The 16,023-nt window shown below is 31.7% G+C and overlaps 3 long non-coding RNA genes across 5 annotated transcripts; 1 reads left to right on the top strand and 2 right to left on the bottom strand.

Annotated features, from left to right (window-relative positions):
• Positions 1 to 357: 357 nt before the first annotated feature.
• LOC131599124 (uncharacterized) lies at positions 358 to 1,643 on the bottom strand. The gene is made up of 4 exons (XR_009282580.1): positions 1,509 to 1,643; positions 1,052 to 1,434; positions 851 to 927; positions 358 to 744 (listed from the first exon to the last, which is right to left on the bottom strand). It is a non-coding gene; the product is annotated as an uncharacterized LOC131599124 (long non-coding RNA).
• A 2,398-nt stretch (positions 1,644 to 4,041) lies between these two features.
• Positions 4,042 to 5,327, bottom strand: LOC131599123 (uncharacterized). The gene is made up of 4 exons (XR_009282579.1): positions 5,193 to 5,327; positions 4,736 to 5,118; positions 4,535 to 4,611; positions 4,042 to 4,428 (listed from the first exon to the last, which is right to left on the bottom strand). It is a non-coding gene; the product is annotated as an uncharacterized LOC131599123 (long non-coding RNA).
• Positions 5,328 to 5,918: 591 nt separating this feature from the next.
• Positions 5,919 to 10,057, top strand: LOC131594772 (uncharacterized). 3 transcript variants are annotated; one of them, XR_009281521.1, is made up of 4 exons: positions 5,919 to 6,171; positions 6,384 to 6,750; positions 7,909 to 8,281; positions 8,737 to 10,053. It is a non-coding gene; the product is annotated as an uncharacterized LOC131594772 (long non-coding RNA). The 3 variants fall into 3 exon arrangements; XR_009281522.1 differs by having other exon boundaries at positions 5,922 to 6,171; positions 8,010 to 10,057; XR_009281520.1 differs by having other exon boundaries at positions 5,923 to 6,171; positions 7,909 to 10,057.
• Positions 10,058 to 16,023: the final 5,966 nt, after the last annotated feature.

The raw sequence follows: 16,023 nt of genomic DNA, 5'->3' as shown, positions 1-16,023 counted from the left end.
TTTATTACGGTCAGAAGTAATTAGTATAGGAATTACTATAGGGCCGTAAAATTAGGAGGATTAAAATAAATCAGTTTTAAATGAATGAAATAGGAATTAGAAAGGTCTTTTCTGTATCCAATGACATATTAATTAATATAATTTTAATATAATTAATATAGAAGTAAAAAAATAGATGAGAAGTTTGCATCTTTTATCATTTTTCATTCTCAAGAAAATAAGGAACCAATCTTATTTGGAGGCTTACTTTCCCATCTTTGATGGAATATAAGAAACATTTTTAAGATTTTCAATGCCATCTTTGATTGAATATAGGAACCATTTTTATGAATTTCAAACCATTACTATTTGTAATAATTTTTCAAGAGTTCTAACATTAACATTTGAAAATGCAAAAACACAATCACTATTGTTCATATAAGAAGAAGTTTATTTTTGATACAATTATAAAAATGGGAATTACCATTAATTTCTATAATATATTCCTATACTCAAAAACTAATCAAAAACTAATCACTCATCTAAAAGAATTTGGTACTTGTCTGTTTGAAATATTCTAGATGTGAGTTTTAGAAGGCAAATTACCACCAATATGTTGCCACAAATTAATAATATAGGTGGCTTGATTGAGAATAATAATCATCTGCTTTTGAGATATTCATGGCTTACTCTCTAGCAACTTCTTGAGCTCTTCCCAATAGTCTTTCCTTGTCCAAGAAGTAGTAAGGACTTGAAATATTTTTGCTGTTTGGACATAATACAAAGAGTTACAACATTAAAATTCTAGCATGTTAATTAAAATTATATCACAATCACAAAGTATGTCCAAAAGCAATTCCCATTAACTAACCTGAAGTAGTTGTCATGGTTCTTCATGATTTGAAGATATACTATTGATCATAAAATTGTGTTATACTTCCAGCAATCCTGCACACCAGACCAAAGAAAATTCAAACAAATTTTATCAACCATAATTACATGTTGATAAGTAACTACTATGTTAAATTGAAATTTCAACATTTTAAGACTTGTTTATAAATCATAAACTTACCTTCCATAAGACAAAAATCATAAGGCATGATAATGATAGTTAGAATCCTCTACAACATTTTATCAAATAGATGATGTGCATATACAACAGTTCTTGCAAGAAAAAACATGAAAATAGAGATTAATGGAAGAAAATTTGGAGAAAACGAAAGAGAAAGAAAATAAAAACACTGGAAGAGAAGATGAATGGAAATGAACGAAAAGCATACATCAGACCAAATTTTGTATGATGCATTGGAAGAAAATTGGAGCTTAAAGATTCATCCATTCATCCATTTTGGGAGCATGTGAGATTGAAAGCTTCACTGAGAGTTCATCCTTCTTCTTTTTATTCTTCACAAAACTATCACGACTCATTGTTGATGAAATGTAGAATCCATGGACCTATTATTCATATTCAGTAAATATTAATAAAAATCATTCAAAAAAAACTAAGAAATTAAAGGGGGAAAACTTACATGGTCATGAAGCGTTAAATTCAATGCATTTAGATCCATTGAAAAACAAAATACAAAATTCAGATTTATCGAATGGGAGAGAAGAACAAATCAAGAAGGATAAATCATACTTTACATAAGATTAAACTCAAGAGCATTATACCAAAAGAGGGGTTGCTGAGAGAAAAAGAAAGATTGATTTGAGATCAGAGAAAAAGAAAAGAGTGAGAGAATAAAAACAAAAACTAATTGAAAGTTTTCTCTTTCTAAATTGAAAAATGGTAAACGTGAAGAAGAGAAGTAATGAATAGTCTCAATAGCAAAGTACTGAGAATGTTTTGTGTATATTTCCAATGATTTTTCAAAACACGTTATTCTTTGAATGGGTTATCATAATTATGAATTGTGATATATAATTAAAAGATAAGTAATAATTAAGATTGTGTAATGACAATAGGAATATGAAAAAAAGTTTTTAAAAAGATGATTGTTTTTGGTCTTCCCCACATGGTAATTATTTTTTACTTGTATCAAGAATACCTCAATATCCTTCAATTAATAAATAAAATAAAAAATTTAATATAAATAATTAATTACTTTTTTAAATAAAAGATTTCCTTTTTTAGAAAATTTGCAAAACATTAAAATTGATGTGAGCATGACACTTGTCAAAATTGCCCAAAAACTCATTTTGCTTTATTATTATGTATGATTTAAAAATATTTGCATCAACAATACACTTTTTCTTATTTATAAACATAATGGTATCAATAATAAAAAATTACCCGTTTACAATTATATTGTATAACATTACTCTTATTTCATTTATAAAAAGAATTGTATCAACAATACACTTATTTTCGTTTATAAAAATATTTTAATTATAATAAAGTTATATAAAAATTAAAAAATAAAATTAAGAATTGTATCAATAATTTACCTTAATGTGCATTAACTATGGATATTTTTTGCTAAAAATGTATATTATGATAAAAAGCAAAATTTTACAATTTTAGTCCAATTAAACTTAATGTCATTTTAAAGCTTTTAAAGGTAATAGACACAACTTTTCACTAAACTAAATCCAAGCACAAATCTTAAGATACAATTATATATAATAAAATCGAGTTTTAGAAATCACAATTTAATTTTTATTTTAATACTTTATTATAATATAAAAGACAATTAAGGCATTTATTTTATAATAGTAAATATAATTTTAAAATATGTACTCCATTATACAGCCGTAATTTTTTTTTTACATATTTAAAAAAATTGTTAATAAATTCAATAGATTAATTTTATTTATCAATCTTTTAATAATATCATATGTATAATAATACAATAGATTAATTTTATTTATCAATATTTTAATAATATCATATGTATAATAATACAATAGATTAATTTTATTTATCAATATTTTAATAATATCATATGTATAATAATACAATAGATTAATTTTATTTATCAATCTGCTTTGTATAATATTAAGTGTTATCTTAAAAATATAATTAAAACTCGTTTGCAACAAAAAAAATAATAATTAAAACTCGTTTGCACTTTTTAAGGTCAATAATTTTTAAACAAATCATTTATTCGTAGTTTCTTTTTAATTGCATATTTCAAATATCAAATTAAAATATATTATAAATATTAAGTTGTATTAAATCGGTTTTTGTTAATTGATCTTAATCTGAAAGCTAGAATCTGTATAAATAGATATTAATATTATTTTCTTAATACATTATTTTTAAAGAGAGACATTTATTATTAACTTTATTTTTCCATTTTTAAAAATGATTAGTCACAAACAAATGAAATATTTATTATTGGTTAATTTTATTTTACATCTTTTTAATGAATTTCAATGAGATGATTCTATGACTATGAGTTCCGAAATCTTACAATCAAGATAAATTATTTCCATATTTGGTGAGTTTTCTTGATTTTTTTTATTCCCAACCATAATTGTTTGAAAAGTGTTGTAACATTAATATTGTTTTAATGACATATGTTCTCGTTAATTTTAATAATTTTAAATTGAATATTACAAAATTCGATTCAAGTTTGTAGATTTGAAAAGCAAAATTCAATTCACCTTTTTGAATGGAGGAAATGATTATAGAGTCCAGTGGATTTTTGTGTATTTCAAATAAGTTTTATAGTGATAGGAAATCGTGAAGTTGAAAGAGCATTTATTACGGTCAGAAGTAATTAGTATAGGAATTACTATAGGGCCGTAAAATTAGGAGGATTAAAATAAATCAGTTTTAAATGAATGAAATAGGAATTAGAAAGGTCTTTTCTGTATCCAATGACATATTAATTAATATAATTTTAATATAATTAATATAGAAGTAAAAAAATAGATGAGAAGTTTGCATCTTTTATCATTTTTCATTCTCAAGAAAATAAGGAACCAATCTTATTTGGAGGCTTACTTTCCCATCTTTGATGGAATATAAGAAACATTTTTAAGATTTTCAATGCCATCTTTGATTGAATATAGGAACCATTTTTATGAATTTCAAACCATTACTATTTGTAATAATTTTTCAAGAGTTCTAACATTAACATTTGAAAATGCAAAAACACAATCACTATTGTTCATATAAGAAGAAGTTTATTTTTGATACAATTATAAAAATGGGAATTACCATTAATTTCTATAATATATTCCTATACTCAAAAACTAATCAAAAACTAATCACTCATCTAAAAGAATTTGGTACTTGTCTGTTTGAAATATTCTAGATGTGAGTTTTAGAAGGCAAATTACCACCAATATGTTGCCACAAATTAATAATATAGGTGGCTTGATTGAGAATAATAATCATCTGCTTTTGAGATATTCATGGCTTACTCTCTAGCAACTTCTTGAGCTCTTCCCAATAGTCTTTCCTTGTCCAAGAAGTAGTAAGGACTTGAAATATTTTTGCTGTTTGGACATAATACAAAGAGTTACAACATTAAAATTCTAGCATGTTAATTAAAATTATATCACAATCACAAAGTATGTCCAAAAGCAATTCCCATTAACTAACCTGAAGTAGTTGTCATGGTTCTTCATGATTTGAAGATATACTATTGATCATAAAATTGTGTTATACTTCCAGCAATCCTGCACACCAGACCAAAGAAAATTCAAACAAATTTTATCAACCATAATTACATGTTGATAAGTAACTACTATGTTAAATTGAAATTTCAACATTTTAAGACTTGTTTATAAATCATAAACTTACCTTCCATAAGACAAAAATCATAAGGCATGATAATGATAGTTAGAATCCTCTACAACATTTTATCAAATAGATGATGTGCATATACAACAGTTCTTGCAAGAAAAAACATGAAAATAGAGATTAATGGAAGAAAATTTGGAGAAAACGAAAGAGAAAGAAAATAAAAACACTGGAAGAGAAGATGAATGGAAATGAACGAAAAGCATACATCAGACCAAATTTTGTATGATGCATTGGAAGAAAATTGGAGCTTAAAGATTCATCCATTCATCCATTTTGGGAGCATGTGAGATTGAAAGCTTCACTGAGAGTTCATCCTTCTTCTTTTTATTCTTCACAAAACTATCACGACTCATTGTTGATGAAATGTAGAATCCATGGACCTATTATTCATATTCAGTAAATATTAATAAAAATCATTCAAAAAAAACTAAGAAATTAAAGGGGGAAAACTTACATGGTCATGAAGCGTTAAATTCAATGCATTTAGATCCATTGAAAAACAAAATACAAAATTCAGATTTATCGAATGGGAGAGAAGAACAAATCAAGAAGGATAAATCATACTTTACATAAGATTAAACTCAAGAGCATTATACCAAAAGAGGGGTTGCTGAGAGAAAAAGAAAGATTGATTTGAGATCAGAGAAAAAGAAAAGAGTGAGAGAATAAAAACAAAAACTAATTGAAAGTTTTCTCTTTCTAAATTGAAAAATGGTAAACGTGAAGAAGAGAAGTAATGAATAGTCTCAATAGCAAAGTACTGAGAATGTTTTGTGTATATTTCCAATGATTTTTCAAAACACGTTATTCTTTGAATGGGTTATCATAATTATGAATTGTGATATATAATTAAAAGATAAGTAATAATTAAGATTGTGTAATGACAATAGGAATATGAAAAAAAGTTTTTAAAAAGATGATTGTTTTTGGTCTTCCCCACATGGTAATTATTTTTTACTTGTATCAAGAATACCTCAATATCCTTCAATTAATAAATAAAATAAAAAATTTAATATAAATAATTAATTACTTTTTTAAATAAAAGATTTCCTTTTTTAGAAAATTTGCAAAACATTAAAATTGATGTGAGCATGACACTTGTCAAAATTGCCCAAAAACTCATTTTGCTTTATTATTATGTATGATGTATGATTCCATACGAATTGAATAAATAAAAAAACTAAAGTTTGTGTCACATCCTTGGTCTCCAAAGAAACCAAAACCTCTTCTTCTTAGCAACCTTTTGATTTTGATATCAAATTTCTCTTTTTCCTTTAAAATTATTCAAGCTCAAACCCTAATAATGATTTCATTTTCGTTTTGTTCTTCCATAAATCCCCAATCGCAGTTCCGCAATCGGCCGTTCTATTTCTCTGTTCAGCTGCTCCCTAATCCCGCTTGGAAATCTGCAGTTCCGCAATCGGCATTTCAAGGTAAAGTGATGGTTTCTCTTTTCTATGCTAATATGGAAATTTCTGGACTAACATGTTAGGGTTTTCTAATATCATGCTATGTGTAGATTCATTTTCATTATTTTTTTATTCCTGTTTCAGAGATATTAATAGGAAGTGGCAGGCTCTGTATATTTGGAAAAATTGTGATTTGGCAATTACTGATTTTTGAGCAATTTCCTTCTCTATTTCAGCTTTGTGATGCAGCTTCGGTGAAGGTTAATCACTACGGCAAGTGGAGTGATTCGGGCTGGTGTTGGACCGATTTCTCAGCGATATGAGATGTTATTCGTGCAGTGGACAGTCCTGGGGCTGAGCTGGACGTTGTACTGGCATAGATTCAACAGATTCCAGGGCAGAAGGATGCTTTTATTTGGTGGCGTCATTGTGCTGGATTTTTTGTTAAAGGCACCTACGGTAAGCTGAAGGAGCTGGTCGAGACGTGTCTATTTTTGCAGTCTGTTTTGAATTTGGATTTGGGTCGTCTATGGAAGACAAAGGTCCCTAGTAAAATCTTAATTTTTCGGGTGGAGATTGTTCTTGAATAGGCTCTTGAATAAGGTAAAATCTACAATTGGGTATTACCTTATTCACTAGAATCATTTAAGAAATAAGAGATTTAAATATATTTTTGCCATATGATATGTTTTAGTCTAAAGTGGTAGAATAAAATGAAGGGTTTTACCACTGTGTTTTATCTGTCTTTGACATAAGCTGGTTTGACTCCAGTCCTGGAAAATATAGTATATGAGTTGCTACATACTACTATATATTAATTTCTTGATCCTTAGGCTCTTTAATATAAATATGTGTTTATGTTATATATATATATATATATATATATATATATATATATATATATATATATATATATATATATATATATATATATATTTGACTCTTATTTAATTATTAAATTAACTACTTTTTTAATTATACTTGATTACCCATAAATCAACTTTTTGTTTAGCCCACAAGGCTTATCCTGGTATTCTATATGTGTAATAACTGAGTGATCTATATAAACTCATGCTCTTCTCATTCATATCACCATTTTTGAGAAACACATTAATTCTTCCTGCTAAAGCTATTTATTTAGCAAAATGAGTACCACTACTATCCATCATATTCAAGCTTTAGAAATTGAAAAAGTAATCAGGTTCAGAAGTACCACTTTAGTAAGTACCTGATTTGGCAGGTACTGTTTTTTGAGCAATTTCCTTCTCTGTTTTTGGGATCTTAATAGTTCTAATAATAGAGTAAGAATTTACATTTATATTAAAAAAGAGAAAGAGTATGACTCTATTGATCTTGTTAAAACTTAGTGGATCTCCCTTTTATGAACTTAATTTTATGCTGCTGATCTATTTTCAGCACTAACATGGGTTCATGAACTTAATTTGGGTTCTGTTGATTTTGAATTTGATGCTAAAATTGTTATAACAATTTCTTTTCATCCAAAAAGGATTTTAGAGTTTTGAGATATTATAGAGTTTAACAAGTACATTTCCAGCGTAATCAAATTTGCATATATATTTAAATCATGGTTTACTATATTATGGAAATGATATTATGATGCGGTAAGATGATGAAATGTTATTAAGTTTGTTACTAAAACTAAAACACTACAATATTTTGCTACATTAGTGTTTCCCTTCTATCTTTCTGTTTCTAATTAACATATTCGAATGGATTTATCAGTCAATTTCAATTTTGCAGAGTGTTGGAAAATCTTTAGTGTTGGAGAGTATTGTTGGAAAGGATTTTTTTACCCCCTGGATCTAGTAATTTAGTATGTGCGTGTATCATGTATAATACAGCTTCACAAGGTTGATAAAGGGAGACAATATGCTGAATTTATGCATGCTCCAAGGAAGAGATTTACTGATTTTGGTATTCTCTTGCGGAAAGGATAACCTTTCACTTTCTTATGGTTTTACTTGCACTACACTTAATAACACCTATCAGGAAGGTAGATATTCGGTAAATCATCGATGCTTGCTCTAAGACATTCGGATTTGGATTCACCGTTGCTTACAGGTCGTTTTTTATGTGTTAGTCCGTGTGAGTAAACAAATTGGTACTATAGAAGGTAATTTCTAGAATTTGTTCCTTTTTGTGATGCAATTTTAATTTCAATTCCCTTTTTATCAAACGGTTTGTTTCTCTTGAAATTTAATTTATGTGACTATGATATTGACACTTGTGTTCTCTCATTAATTGATTATGTTTCTCATTCGTTTGCATCTGCTTAATGGATAAAGGTAAGGCATATGAATGAGGTTTTAACTGTTAAGAATATGTAGTAAGTACCAACTTTAGAATTCTTGAAAACTTTTGTTTCAAGTGTTTCTGTTCTAGCCACTGTTTGTGTAACATGTGATTTTTTTAGGACCTAGTTGAGTGAAGAAAATTTATAATACACTTGATAATGTGAGATATTCATATATATCTTATCTCTTTTTAGATGATAAATAAGTCAATGAATACTAAATCTAATGGCTTAAATATGTTGACATCTTTTGTTGTTTTGTTTTTTATCTCTAGGTTTGCGGTTTGTAATATTGCCATGCGGTCGAGTTTGTAGTATTTGGCGGATGAACTTCGTCTAGAGAATGATGGTCGAGTTTGTAGGATTTGGCATATTATGTTTACCGTAATAATAGAGGACAAAGGATCGCAGCCTTTATTCGATAATCATATGAAGGCACTCAAAAACATTTGGACAGCAGGGATACCATCCAAGATGACGGAGAATGATTTTGAATTGACTGCCCACCCAAGGGACAACACCTGTTTTATGGGTGTCAATCAGCAGCCTTAGCTTTGGAGCAGGTTTATATGTGGGTAGGTTGTGAACACATCAGATACGCAAATGGCTTAGATCACACGCTTCAATTCTGTGAATTGTTTGAAGGGAAAGGAAATAAGAAGGTTACGGGACTGATTTGGCTAATGAGCAATGACGCCATGTTTAGAAATATGAATTTTGATATCACAAGATTGCTAAACAATATCAAAGCACTATCATGGAGCTGGTTCCTTCACAAAGTGAATAGGTCAGCAAAGACCTGCTATGAAAGTTGGATGAGGCGGCCACTCACTAACGACCACTTCCAATACATTTTGATAGATTTGAAAGATATATTTGAGATTGTATAGATGAGACACGTAAAATTTAGTTTTCTGGTGGACGAAGCTGTAGCGGGGAAAATCTGATATCAAAGCCATAGGATGACTCGAATCAATATTTCGTTTGAAATCGCCACCGCGCTTTATTTTTTCAAAGGAAAAGGGAAAAGAACGTAAAACCCAAAGTTTTGTTTTTAAAACAAGAGAGAGAACTCAGGTTCGGGTGTTGATTATATGAGGGGAAGGTTTTAAGCACCCCTCATATCTGTGGTACTCCACAGGAACCTTTTTGAAAATCTGTGTGTGTGTGCTAAAAAAGGGGTTGTTTTATTTTTAAAATAAGCTCGGCAAAGCGTTTAGCTTTGGGCCTACATACCTCCTCGGTGCAATGGAGAAGTCAGAGCTAATGTAGTTCCGCTTTTGGGAAAACGTTTTTTTAAAAACGAATAAACACTTTATCGTCGTCGGAGAGAAATACTCAGCCATTGATCTTGAGCATGAGAACAAACGAGTTCTTTGCATCGCAAATGAAAGAAGGGCTCCAACTCGGATAAAATCAACGAGTATGCCACTAGCTCTCTCACGCGGAAAAGATATCATTTTATCAATCAATTTCAAAATCGTGGGGTATAACCACTCGTTTCGACAATTAACGGTGTCTAAACTTTTGAAGAAAAGCCACTAAGGGCAAAAGATATTTTAAAGAAAAAAGTTTTGAAAAGATTGCAAACATAAGAATGTTTTGGAAAAAGGGAGAAGATTTTGAAAATTAAAGAAGGGGAGGAGATGAAGAGGCTATCCTATTGCGTAAAATAAAAGCTAAGGAAAGAAACGGTCTAACCAAATTAAGAAGCCAACACTTGACATTATGAGTCAAGGTAGATTTCCCATCCTTTGGAATTATCAATACCAACACATTAACACTTGGGGGATCCAGATGAACTTATTGTCTTAGCACCATTTTGTATTAAGCACATTAAAATTCTGACAAAAATCGGGCAGAGTAACGGCTGTTTTCGGGTAAAATCCTTATCTCAATGCCTTGGAATTAACCATCAAGGGCTTTCAAGGAAATACCTGCACATACAAACAGACAACAATCCAATGCCAGACAGACAGAATAACAGCAGAGTAATAACAGAATAAGAGTCCAGAGGCACTAGGTCCATAAGTCCGAATCTCCAAAATGCTAGGGATAGTAACCAATAGTCCAAAAGAGAGCCTTAAGAGTTTTTTAAATTTTGGTTGTTTATTAGTGTTTTAGTATAAAAGTAAAGTATGGTCCAAGTGGACAAAAGGAAAATAACGGAAGCATAAACATATGTCCAAGTAGACAAAGAGAAAATAGCGGAATTATAAACGTCCAAATGGACAAAGAGAAAATGGCGGAATGTAAATATGATGAAATGATAAAATAAAGCGATAAAGCGAGAAATATAAAGAGCGGTATAATAAATGGCGGAAATTAAAGTTAGTGGTTAGATGTTAAAGATAACCATCTTGAAACTTGTCAAGTATGTTATCAAAGTTAGTAATGAAGATCGATGGTGAGTGAATGATGTACTCGGATTTAAGGTCAATGGAAACTTATCAGAAGCTTGATAAAATCATAGCGACTACACGATAAATTTCCATAAGTCATAAATCAACCGCATACAATTCTCTTCCATATTTTGATCTTTTATCGAGTCGGGACAAATGTAGGAGAACTCTCCATGTATCAAGATCATCAATCAAAAGAAATAAGAAGGAGAAGAAGAAATGATCTAGCCTTTATCAAGAATCCATAGAATTCTCAAGATATTAAGACTTTCATCGATCAAAAGAAAACAAGAAGAAAGAGATAAGAATGGAAACATAAATTGATCTAGTCTTTATCAAGAATCCATAGAATTCTCAAGATGTTAAGACTTTCATCGATCAAAAGGAAATAAGATGAAAAGATAAGAATGAAAACAAATTGATCTAGTCTTCATCAAGAATCCATAGAATCCTCAAGATGTCAAGACTTTCATCGATCAAAAGAAAGTAAGATGAAGAGATAAGAATGAAAACAAATTGATCTAGTCTTCATCAAGAATCCATAGAATTCTCAAGATATTAAGACTTTCATCGATCAAAAGAAAAATAAGATGAAAATAAGAATGAAAACACAAAAGATAATCAACTCACACTATCATTAATATCATTCATCCATTTTGGTGGATTAGGTCATCTCAAACCTATCAACACCCTAGATCCAATGATCTTAATGAAGTGTAGGAAGAAGGAAGCCAAAACAAGCACAAAAAAGGCAAAAAACCACATTCTGCCTGCTGGAAATCGATTTCATGCAGGGGGAAATCGATTTCCATAGTGCAGTTTTCAAAAAAAACAAGTTACGTTCAGCAGGAAATCGATTTCAGCCTTAAGGAAATCGATTTCCTCAGTGTAAATTTCAGCAAAAACAGCATTTAAAGGCATGAAACTTGACTTGAACAAATATACAAACACCTTATGATCACACATCAATTAGAGCACGAATTTTCCATCAAATCACCAACAAATAGCACCAATATAGCATCAAAGATGCATTGAACACAAACAACAAAGAATCACATTGTGATATACAAAAAGGATGAAGAAAATTACCAAATCTTGAACAAAACTTAGATCTACTTCAAGAATCACCAACACAAATCTTGATCTCTCAACAATTGAAGAAAAAAAAAGTGAAATGGATGGTGGTTTAGCTCAAAGTTTGTGAGGTTCAAGATGTAACTCACAAACTTTATGAAAGAATGAAGAGCTTTGGTGAATTTGGTAGGAATGAGGAGAGAAATTGCAAGAGGTTTTTTGGCTCTCAAAAGCTTGAGAAATGAGAGAGTAGTGGGCTCTCTTTATAGGATGAGAGCAAGAGTAGTGGTAATTTGGTCTTTTTGCATTTGGTAATTAGCTTGTGTTTAATTGGTGATTAAAGTGGCAATTAAATGGTAAAAAGTGGTAAAATGGGGTTTAATGAAGAGAATTATTTTGATGAGGTGGAAAATTGGTGAAATGACAAAGATGGTCAAAGAAAATAGGTGCCAAAATCAAATCAAGCTTCCCTCTCTATTTTTTTTTGAATTTCGCCTTAAGGAAATCGATTTCCCCAGGAGTGAAATCGATTTCACTCTGTTCCAGAAGAGAATTTGGCGCAAAATACACTAGGGAAATCGATTTACCCAGGAGGGAAATCGATTTCATGCTGTCCAGAATGTGATTTTGTTGAAGATTGCTGCAGGGAAATCGATTTACCCAGTAGGGAAATCGATTTCATCAGTCAAAAATGTGAAAAATGCCTTGCTTATTGCATGTCTTGGCTTGGTGCCTACAAAACAAAAGCCTACAAAGAAACAAAGCAATATTTTTGGTATTTGGGTTAGTATAATATACATAAAAGATAAACAATCATTGGTGCTTGATGGTCCCTCTCATTGATGAGGTGAGTGCAACACCATAAACAAACTTCCAAGTGAAGCTCTTGATTAGTGATTGGGATATGAATGATATAGGATCTTAGGGTCAAAAATTGGGGTATGACAGATGCCCCTATTTAAGTTTCTTCGATTTGGAGATACGATGATTGGAAATCTTTGTTTTGACAAAATCGAAGAGACTTAAATATATAAGACACAATTTTTGATCCTAAGATGCAATGCAATGTTAATGAATGCATGTGATGATAATAAAGCATGACAACACTGGGGAGTAACAGGTGATCCACTGGGGAAAACAAATGTCTTGCCATAACTCCGCTGGGGAAACAAATGTCTTGCAAGCAGAAACTCCACTAGGGAAGGCAAAACTTTGTTGGAGAGACGGAACTTTGGTGGGAAAAGAAACTTTTCTGGGGAAAACATTTCGCACCAGAGAGGTTAAAGCATCACCTTTCGCTGGAGGTGAGAAAATGGGGTATCCTCTTTCACTAGGGATGAGAAAGTACGCATCCTGAATCAGAATTCCAATCTTCCGTCAACAGAAAACACACCATCGTACCACTGATGATATGAAGAGATGTACCGCCGTACCACTGACGATAAGATTTTGATTCGTGGACCATCCTCTTACTCAATAGTTGAAGGTAGAAGAAAATCGAATCACTGTCTCAATAGTTGACGATAAGCTACCAACTCAATAGTTGAAGGTAGAAGAAAATTGAATTACCGCCTCAATGGTTGACGATAAGCTGCTGAGAACAATGAGTTGCCGCTGAGAATAGGGATCAACTTCTTCTTTAATGAAGGACATGGCTTGAGAAAAGGAACTGGATGCAAACTGTCACTTACACTGAAGCGACTTACCATTTGCTGACTTTGCTGAGGAATCTTTAAGCAAAACGAACTGTCTTCGTGAAGAAGGCTGTCATTCGCTATTTCAAAGGGAACAAACTGTCTTCTGCTGAAAGAGACTGCCATTTTCCGACCCTGTCGAGAAATCCTTAAGCGGAACGAATTGTCTTCTGCTGAAAGAGACTGCCATTCGTTGACCCATCTTAGGAAAAAGTGAGCAAACTGTCTTCTAATGGAGGAGACTGCCATTTGCTGACTTTAAAATTAGAATTCTTAAACGAACTGTCTTCATGAAGAAGACTGCCATCCGTTATCTCAAAGGGAACAAACTGTCTTCTGCTGAAAGAGACTGCCATTTGCCGACCCTGTCGAGAAATCCTTAAGCGGAACGAACTGTCTTCTGCTGAAAGAGACTGCCATTCGTTGACCCGTTTTAGGAAAAAGTGAGCAAACTGTCTTCTAATGGAGGAGACTGCCATTTGCTGACTTTAAAATAAGAATTCTTAAACGAACTGTCTTCATGAAGAAGACTGCCATCCGTTATCTCAAAGGGAACAAACTGTCTTCTGCTGAAAGAGACTGCCATTTGCCGACCCTGTCGAGAAATCCTTAAGCGGAACGAACTGTCTTCATGAAGAAAACTGCCATTCGTTGAGCTTCTTCCATTTGGGAATCAAGAAGTGCATAAAGTATGAGAGATTATCACTTGATTTGAAGATAAGATTGATATGTGGAGACGCACAAACTTGCTCAAATAAAGAGGCTTCAATTTGTTGTCAACCAAAACATGATGGGGATAACACAAGTTGCTCAAAGTCAAAACCTGCCCCTTGCTTTCAAGCACAAATTCCAAGGGAGTGCAATAACATCACTGCTGGAAAATAAATCTTTCAATATCTGATAGGAACATCAATCACAAACAAGTTCTCCATTATAGAGGAAAGCATAATCCTCAAGAGGTGCAAAATAAATGCCTTCTCAATCTAGGTTTCCCAGCCTAGAGAGGTTCAAAATAGTATTGCAAGAAACCAAAGTTCAACTCCAAGAACAAGCTGGATAGAAACGGTCAAACAAAGCTTTGCCCCTTGAGGAATAAACTCAAATGGGGATTAATTCCATCCTGAAAAATGAGCTGAGGAGGAACACCGAAGCAAAATTCTTCCACGAAGAACAAACTCAGTGGGGATTATCAATCTCTGCGAGGAATTTACAGATCATCTTCTTCTTATCAAAAAGATCGGACAACACCTCAAGCTCTATTATGGGGAATCAGAGAAAATTTCTTTGGAGAAAATCTCCATTTCGAACTTGCAGAGGAACTAAGAAGTTAACATCAAAGCAAACAAGTTAACATGCGGGGGATTTTAGTTCAAAACTCAACACAAGGTGAGAAAGAAAACCCAACAGTCAACCGTTGTCTCAAAACTTCTTGGTAGAGAGTGACATACTCTGGACTAATCATGGCAACAACCTTTGTACTTCAAGCTAATGAGGTGATCAAGGTAACTTCTGATTCACAACTTGCCCCAGACTACATAGTCTATGAAAGGAAACTACCTCAAAAAGGTTCATAGAGATCCTTGGCATCATGAAGACTTGGAATAATCTGCCCCAGATCAACAGATTCTTGGAGAGATTTGTCAAATCTCGACGTAGCTGCCCCAGATTGACTAAACTTGGCACATTCTTTTACTCGACAAAGTCTTCGAGCTTTGCCCCATGATGGTAATCAAACTTGCAAAAGCATTATACTGGGAAAACAACATGCCCCTGGCAATGTTTTAGTTTTCTATTGATGATCAGATGTAAACTTCCTGGATGTCAAACAAATGTTTACAAGCAGAAAAATGTTTATTCTGAGAATGATAATGAAAATGCAACAATTATGTAAGTCTTGAAGTTTTATTGAAAAGATGTCACAAAACCTTGTGAATGAATCACTGGTTAAGGAATGACATTGATTTTTGTATGCATATGATACCAACACAAGTTTTCAGCATAACCGATAGGAGTCAGGAACACTTTCTTGTTTAAGTATGCTTTCGAAATAAACCCTGCTTCAATTAGGACTTTTGAGGGTTGTAACGTGGCCTGGTTCACGGTTTTCAGAAAAAAAGATTTTTAGGCTCAAAGTTTATTTAGCCCACCCCATCTTCGTGATGTTCTCCAGTCCTATGTTCAGTTAACTTAACACAAGTATTCATCTCTCAAAAGGATTTTGTGCCATTAAGGATCCAATGAAACTTTCTTGGTAGTAGCAGTCACCCTTTTGTCTTCATTTTTGTATTCACACAGATTTGTTCATTGTTGAGGACTTTTGCTTTGTAGTCCTTTCTTTTCACTTTTCACTCTTTTCTCTTTTTTTTATTTAAATTTATTTATTTCCCTAACT

This window comes from Vicia villosa, linkage group LG4, assembly GCF_029867415.1.
Source record: "Vicia villosa cultivar HV-30 ecotype Madison, WI linkage group LG4, Vvil1.0, whole genome shotgun sequence".
NCBI lineage: Eukaryota > Viridiplantae > Streptophyta > Magnoliopsida > Fabales > Fabaceae > Vicia > Vicia villosa.
Note: the sequence above shows the minus strand (reverse complement) of the source record. Positions and strands in the feature narration are given on the sequence as shown.